A 9,152-nucleotide genomic window follows, 5' to 3' on the forward strand; every position below is an offset into this window, starting at 1 on the left:
TTTTATTTTCATTTTAACGTTTGGAATATGTCCACTTTGAGAATTTACATCTGCTATCTTATTTTGCAATGCACCGGGGCACTCGGCGCCCATCACCACGGCCACCCCGTATCGCTCGAGTCTTCAAACCTCCGCTGCGCCCTGTCGCCAGGGTCAGCGCTAGGTACCTGGAACCGTCAACAGGGAGCCGTGCTCGACCGGACAGTGGGGGGGGCGTCCCTCGCACAGGCTCGGGGACAGAGAAGAGGACCGTCCGCGCGCCTGCCTGCCCGTTCGGTCCTCTCCCCGCCACCTCGGCCCATCCGCGCGGGGCACACCTGTCCGTTGCGCCGGGTCCGACCGCACAGTGCCCTCCTACTCCCTTCCTCCTCGGGTCACGGGAGAGAACCCACGTACCCTCATGCTTCGGGCTCTCCGGGTCCCCGGGAAAGAGCGCAGGGAGAGAAGGGGGTCCCGCGGCCCAACCCCCGCCAGCTTCCCTCCACCGTCCCCGTACAAGGGAGCGTAGAGCTTCGTCGGGCAAGGGCTCGGGAGCGTCCGCTCCGACATCCGAGGGGAGTCCGTCCAGGTCTCCTACAAGACAATTCCCACGCGCCTCCCCTCTCTCGCCCGGCCCTCCCGCACGCTCGAGCGGGGAGGCGCCCGAGGCCTCGGCGCGGGCGCGTCCGGGAGGAGGCGGATGGATCTCCTCCCCTCTCTGGCCGGCGTGCCGTCCCGGTAATGATCCTTCCGCAGGATCACCTACAGAAACCTTGTTACGACTTTTACTTCCTCTAGATAGTCAAGTTGATCGTTTTCTCGGCGCTCAGCCAGGGCCGTCGCCGACCTTGGCGGGGCCGATCCGAGGACCTCACTAAACCATCCAATCGGTAGTAGTGACGGGCGGTGTGTACAAAGGACAGGGACTTAATCAACATGAGCTTATGACCCGCACTTACTGGGAATTTCTTGTTCATGGTAAATAATTGCAATCCCCGATCCCTATTACGAATGGGGTTCAGCGGGTTACCCGCACCTGTCAGCGAAGGGTAGACACACGCTGATCCGTTCAGTGTAGCGCGCGTGCAGCCCTGGACATCTAAGGGCATCACAGACCTGTTATTGCTCGATCTCGTGTGGCTGAACGCCACTTGTCCCTCTAAGAAGTTGGACGCCGACTGCCGGGGGTCGCGTAACTAGTTAGCATGGAGGAGTCTCGTTCGTTATCGGAATTAACCAGACAAATCGCTCCACCAACTAAGAACGGCCATGCACCACCACCCACAGAATCGAGAAAGAGCTATCGATCTGTCAATCCTTTCCGTGTCCGGGCCGGGTGAGGTTTCCTGTGTTGAGTCAAATTAAGCCGCAGGCTCCACTCCTGGTGGTGCCCTTCCGTCAATTCCTTCAAGTTTCAGCTTTGCAACCATACTCCCCCCGGAACCCAAAGACTTTGGTTTCCCAGAAGCTGCTAGGCGGGTCATGGGAATAACGCTGCCGGATCACTAGTCGACATCATTTATGGTCGGAACTAAGACGGTATCTGATCGTCTTCAAACCTCCGACTTTCGTTCTTGATGAATGAAAACATTCTTGGCAAATGCTTTCGCTTTGGTTCGTCTTGCGCCGGTCCAAGAATTTCACCTCTAGCGGCACAATACGAATGCCCCCGGCCGTCCCTCTTAATCATGGCCCCAGTTCCGAAAATCAACAAAATAGAACCATAGTTCTATTCCATTATTCCTAGCTGAAGTATTCAGGCGACCGGCCTGCTTTGAACACTCTAATTTTTTCAAAGTAAACGCTTCGGACCCCGGGGACACTCAGTCAAGAGCATTGGGGAGGCGCCAAGAGGCAGGGGCTGAGACAGGCGGTAGCTCACCTCGCGGCGGACCGCTAGCTCGATCCCAAGATCCAACTACGAGCTTTTTAACTGCAGCAACTTTAATATACGCTATTGGAGCTGGATAAAATTTTATTAAGAAACTTGCATCAAATACAACACAAACATTCCCCGTTCGTCCCCTAAAACTAATACATCAGAGCTCCTCTCTGTCCCTTACGGTGGTCTCAACTTGATCCCCTGCCACCGTCTCTCCCATACTCCCTTCCCCATCCGCAATCTTTCCCACGCTGCCACCCGATACACCATTTTTATGGCCTGCCACGCCACCTGCTCTTCAGTTTTCTCCACTTGAGACAGATGGAACTGGCACCGGGCCCCCCACAAGCTCCCCAACACTACCATCCCAATCACATAAAGTGTTGTTTTATCTTGTTTTCCAACTCCTTTCCCAGCTCCTTTCCCCACCCCCATGCCCAATCCATGTCACTCCATTTCTCCATCCCTTGCACCCCCAATACTCCCCCCACCACCTTCCCTACTTTTTGCGCAAACGGGCACTCCCTTACCAAATGCGCCAGTGCTTCTTCCAGTCCCACACACCCTGGCCTGGGACACTCTCTCTCTGCCCAACTTCGCCATTTTATGTTTGCCCTTATGAATACCCTCCCATGCAGGGCCAGCCACCCAATGTCTTCCAGCTTGCGGGGCAACCTCCCTGACGTCAAATTACGTAACCCTTCTTGTATCCCTTGCATTGTCCCTTCCTGCCCTGGCCACTCTTGCTCCCTCACCCTTTCCTTCCATTCCTTCCTTTTCCCTTCTCTAATCTCCCTCCACGTCACCCTCCATTTCTGTACTACTTTCCTCACCCCTGCCTGATATTCCTGCTCCATCCTCCCCTTCCTCTTCCTCTTTTGCCCCCTCTCCATCTCCCCCTTGACCCACTGCTCCCAAACCCCCCCCACCCCCTACCTCAGACTCTCTGCCCATCCACTCTTCCCTTCCTTCACCAAACCTCCCAAATTCGTTTGCAAAAATAAGCTTTGAAACTCTAACACAGGATTCACCATCCCCACACCTCCTTTCCTCCATTCTCTACATACCACCTCACGCTTTATCGGGTTCAGTCTGTTGCCCCACAATGCCCGAAAGAACACCCCCGACACCCTCGCTTGTATTTTATCAGAGAGCCAGCACACCTGTGCCACCCGTAGGAACAGCGGCACCATGCACGTTTTGATGAGCCGCACCTTTTCCCTATACGTGATTCTCCATCCCTTCCACTTTTCTGCTACTGTACTCGCCTTCCCCACTACCCTCTCCCAATTTCTCTCTCCGTACCCTTCCTCCCCAAACACCACCCCTAATATTTTTACCTCCTTTTCTACCTCCGGCATACCCTCCCCCTCCCCTCCCCCGTCTCCCTCCCTCTCCCTTCCCCCACCCGCACCGCGTGACATTTCCTCCAATTTATCCTTGCTCCTGTCGCCTCAACATACTTGCCTAACTCCTCTTCCACCCACCTCTCTTCCTCCCTCCCCTGAACCATGACCGTCAGATCGTCTATATACGCTACCACCCTGATTCTCTCTGCCCCTACTGCCACCCCTGCTAATTTCACCCCCCCCCCTTCTCTCCCCCTTTATTCAACCTCCTTACCAATGGGTCGATTGCCATTACATACACCAGCGGACTGAGCAGGCACCCTTGTCTAATCCCCGTTCGCACCTCCACCCTTCTCCCCCTCCACCCATTGATGATGGGGTAACACATTGCCCCATCATACATTCTCTGTATCCACGTCACCCATCTCTCTGGCACCCCTACCTTCTCCATCACCGCCCATACATAATCTCTCTGTACTCGATCGTAAGCTGTCGCCTGATCTAAAGCTATTATTTTCACTACTCCTCCCTTCCTACCCCTCCCCACCTCGACCACCTCCCGTACCGTCAATGCCGCCTCCCCCCCCTCCCCCACCCCTCCCTTCTGTGCCCTACATAACACCCTCCCCATTATCCCATTCATCTTTTTCACCACCATGCTCGCCAGAATCTTTCTGTTGACGTTGAAACTGTTCCGACTGTTCCGACTGAAACTGAACGCAGAAAAAACTCAGTGCCTCATACTTACCTCCCAACACAACACGAAAAAATTTACCGCCATTAACACACCCAAACTAAATCTGCCAATCTCAGAAACTTTAAAAATCCTTGGAGTCACTATTGACCGCCACCTTGAGACTCATGCGAACAACACAATCAAAAATATGTTGTACTCCATGTGGAAACTGAAAAGAATAAAACCATTCTTTCCAAGATCTGTCTTCCTCAGCCTAGTGCAATCACTCGTACTCAGTCACCTGGATTATTGCAACTCACTATACGCGGGCTGCAAAGAACAAATACTGAAGAAACTTCAAACAGCCCAAAATACAGCAGCCAGACTCATCTTCGGAAAACCAAAATACGAAAGGGCAAGACCCTTATGGGAGAAACTACACTGGCGCCCACTCAAGGAACGTATCACTTTTAAAGTATGCACCTTAGTCCACAAAATCATTCACGGTGAAGCCCCTGCACACATGTCTGACTTAATAGACCTGCCACCCAGAAACGCTAAAAGATCATCCCGAACCTTCCTCAATTTCCATTTCCCTAAATGCAAAGGCATAAAATACAAAGTACTGCACGGATCAACCTTCGCTTATATCAGCACGCAACTCTGGAATACACTACCACGCAACCTGAAAACGATCAATGAACTAACTGACTTCCGCAAACGATTGAAGACTTATCTCTTTGAGAAAATCTACGGCAAGGATCAAAGCACATGAAGTCCATACACACCAACAAATACGCACCAATACACTCTCGTCTGAATTCCCTTCCCCCGTATCTTCACCACTCTTAAAACTCTACCCACAGATAAAATTATTAGACCTTTATGTTCCCTTGATACTGTTTCATCACCCTCTCAACTCCCCACTGTTATATTCCATTGTTCTATTCCCAAATGATATCCTGATTTTACTCTATCTTCCCACAACTCTTCACAATGTAACCCATAAGCGTATTGCAACAAATTGTATTTCCATCATTCACAATGTATTGTAAGCCACACTGAGCCCGCAAATAGGTGGGAAAATGTGGGATACAAATGCAAATAAATAAATAAATAAATAAATTCCGTCTTCTCCCCATCTGCCCCCCTCCCCTGCTCCCATCCCCTCCACCCCACATCCCTCCACCCCCACCCTTCTGTCAGCCCCTTCCCCCCCTGTCTCCCACCTCCCACCACCTGTGCAAAAGTCCTTCCCTATCCCTCCCCTTCTGCCATCCCCGCCCCTCATCCCCTCCCCCCCACTTTATCCTCCTCCCCTGCCCCAGTCTTTCTTGCTCCCCTGGGCCCATCTGGTCTGTCCATTCACTGCTTCTGTGCTGCCTCTTCACTATGTGCTGCACTCTGTGACTCCTCTCCAACTTTCTGCATCGGATCGGGTGTTCCTCGTTTCCCCTCTCCCCTGCCATCATCCAGCTGCACTCGCTCCTGTACTCCACTTGTCCCGTCTCTCTACTACTACTACTATTTAGCATTTCTATAGCGCTACAAGGCGTATGCAGCGCTGCACAAATATAGAAGAAAGACAGTCCCTGCTCAAAGAGCTTACAATCTAATAGACAAAAAATAAAGTAAGCAAATCAAATCAATTAGTGTGTACAGGAAGGAGGAGAGGAGGATAGGTGGAGGCGAGTGGTTACAAGTGGTTACGAGTAAAAAGCAATGTCTCTCTGCATCAAATCACTTGTACCTCGGTTCCCTTTGCTGCTACCGGCAGCTTTCTGAGCTCCACTGGTCCCGGGTACTGCCACATCTCCTCCGAGTCCGCTCCCCATCTCCCGATCATCATTCTGTGCCACCACTCTTTCCGTGACATCATCACCTCGCGCCTCCTTCTCAGTTCCGCTCTTTACAACACCCTGCTCCTTCTAGCTTGCACTGAGCGTTTTTCTGCTTCTCCAAAGACAAGCAGGCTGATATTCTCACAAGTGGGTGACGCCACGTCGGCCCCGGAGGATTTTAAAGCAAAATCTAAAAATCTCTTCTACGGCGTTCCGTCGCGCGAGCGATCGCACTGCGCATGTGCGCACACCTCTTCCCGCTCGCTGTGCGGACACACCCCTCAGTTTTTCTTTTTCCGCGTCTGAGGAGACACAGAGTTCGTTAGTGCTTCGTGTTTTCTTCAGGTCCTCGGAGTAAAATCTCTTTTTTTATTTTACCCTTTTGGGTGTTCTTTATTTTTTCATTTGTACTCTTTCATGGCAGGCTCATTGTGGCTTATACAGTGGTGGAAATAAGTATTTGATCCCTTGCTGATTTTGTAAGTTTGCCCACTGACAAAGACATGAGCAGCCCATAATTGAAGGGTAGGTTATTGGTAACAGTGAGAGATAGCACATCACAAATTAAATCCGGAAAATCACATTGTGGAAAGTATATGAATTTATTTGCATTCTGCAGAGGGAAATAAGTATTTGATCCCCCACCAACCAGTAAGAGATCTGGCCCCTACAGACCAGGTAGATGCTCCAAATCAACTCGTTACCTGCATGACAGACAGCTGTCGGCAATGGTCACCTGTATGAAAGACACCTGTCCACAGACTCAGTGAATCAGTCAGACTCTAACCTCTACAAAATGGCCAAGAGCAAGGAGCTGTCTAAGGATGTCAGGGACAAGATCATACACCTGCACAAGGCTGGAATGGGCTACAAAACCATCAGTAAGACGCTGGGCGAGAAGGAGACAACTGTTGGTGCCATAGTAAGAAAATGGAAGAAGTACAAAATGACTGTCAATCGACAAAGATCTGGGGCTCCACGCAAAATCTCACCTCGTGGGGTATCCTTGATCATGAGGAAGGTTAGAAATCAGCCTACAACTACAAGGGGGGAACTTGTCAATGATCTCAAGGCAGCTGGGACCACTGTCACCACGAAAACCATTGGTAACACATTACGACATAACGGATTGCAATCCTGCAGTGCCCGCAAGGTCCCCCTGCTCCGGAAGGCACATGTGACGGCCCGTCTGAAGTTTGCCAGTGAACACCTGGATGATGCCGAGAGTGATTGGGAGAAGGTGCTGTGGTCAGATGAGACAAAAATTGAGCTCTTTGGCATGAACTCAACTCGCCGTGTTTGGAGGAAGAGAAATGCTGCCTATGACCCAAAGAACACCGTCCCCACTGTCAAGCATGGAGGTGGAAATGTTATGTTTTGGGGGTGTTTCTCTGCTAAGGGCACAGGACTACTTCACCGCATCAATGGGAGAATGGATGGGGCCATGTACCGTACAATTCTGAGTGACAACCTCCTTCCCTCCGCCAGGGCCTTAAAAATGGGTCGTGGCTGGGTCTTCCAGCACGACAATGACCCAAAACATACAGCCAAGGCAACAAAGGAGTGGCTCAGGAAGAAGCACATTAGGGTCATGGAGTGGCCTAGCCAGTCACCAGACCTTAATCCCATTGAAAACTTATGGAGGGAGCTGAAGCTGCGAGTTGCCAAGCGACAGCCCAGAACTCTTAATGATTTAGAGATGATCTGCAAAGAGGAGTGGACCAAAATTCCTCCTGACATGTGTGCAAACCTCATCATCAACTACAGAAGACGTCTGACCGCTGTGCTTGCCAACAAGGGTTTTGCCACCAAGTATTAGGTCTTGTTTGCCAGAGGGATTAAATACTTATTTCCCTCTGCAGAATGCAAATAAATTCATATACTTTCCACAATGTGATTTTCCGGATTTAATTTGTGATGTGCTATCTCTCACTGTTACTAATAACCTACCCTTCAATTATGGGCTGCTCATGTCTTTGTCAGTGGGCAAACTTACAAAATCAGCAAGGGATCAAATACTTATTTCCACCACTGTATATACAGGTACTTTTTGTACCTGGGGCAAGGAAAAGTTAAGTAATTGCCAGAGTCACAAGGGGCTGTGCCTGAAAGGAAGACAAAGCATATAAGCTTCTCTTTTTCTTTTTTCTTATAAAAGTGCTGGTATATTGTTATCTGTGGGCTCTCTCTCGCCAGCAAACTAAACAAGCCCACATTTTTAGGATCCATTTATTAAAACTTTACAAATGGCTCTCCAGAGCTGTGAGAGCCTGCTTCAGCACACCACTGTCCTTAAGTCCCACAAGTGGTGAAGGTGTATGTCACAGGAAAAAAACAGGAACCTAAGCAGGTGCATCCCTGGTCAGCCACTGAATGGGCAACCTGGTGACACAAAATCAGTGGTGTAACCTTTGAAGTTAGTCTCCACCCGCCTCGGCGCCTCCTGCTCTGCAGGTCATTCGGGCGCATCGGAGGATGTGTCTTGGGCCAGATCATCTCCCTGTGAAGCGCAAGTAGTGTCTCAAAGACGAGACATATTCTACTCTGCCAGGGATGCCCAAAGGAGATCATTCTGGAGTCCGACAGAGATCGATGCACGCTGGGTATAGTTATGCATCGAATAGGTCTCCACCTGCCTTGGCGCCTCCTGCTTGGCAGGTCATTCGGGCGCATCGGCGGATGTGTCTTGGGCCGGATCATCTCCCTGTGAAGCGCAAGTAGTGTCTCAAAGACGAGACGTATTCTACTCTGCCAGGGATGCCCAAAGGAGATCATTCTGGAGTCCGACAGAGACCGATGCACGCTGGGTATAGTTATGCATCGAATAGGTCTCCACCTGCCTTGGCGCCTCCTGCTTGGCAGGTCATTCGGGTGCATCAGCGGGTGTCGGTACCATCGGTGCCCAGAGCTTTGCTCCCTCTGTTGTGGAGGTATCCGGGCTTCAGATATCAGTCGGTGCCGAGAGCGTTGCTCCCTCTGTTATGGAGGTATCCTGGCATTGGACGTTGATACACCGGTACCAGGTATCAACAGTGCCATCGGTACCGGGTATCATCGGTGCCGTGGATACCATCGGTACCGGGTGTCATGGGTACCGTCGGTACCGAGTATCTTCGGTACCGTCGGGTACCGAGTATCTTCGGTACCATGGGTGCCGTCGGTACCGAGTATCATCGGTGCCATGGGTACTGTCGGTACCGAATATCATCGGTGCGTCGGTACCGAGGAGTATCGGTACCAGGAACATTGGTACCATGGTCGGTGCCATGGGTCCCATCGGTACCGGGTATCATCGGTACCATGGGTGCCGTCGATACCGAGTGTCATCGGTGCCATGGGTGCTGTCGGTACCGGGTATCATGGGCACCATCGGCACCAGGTATCATGGGCACCATCGACTATCAGTACCAGGTATCATCGCCCAT

Source organism: Microcaecilia unicolor, chromosome 4, assembly GCF_901765095.1.
Source record: "Microcaecilia unicolor chromosome 4, aMicUni1.1, whole genome shotgun sequence".
Taxonomy (NCBI): Eukaryota; Metazoa; Chordata; class Amphibia; order Gymnophiona; family Siphonopidae; genus Microcaecilia; species Microcaecilia unicolor.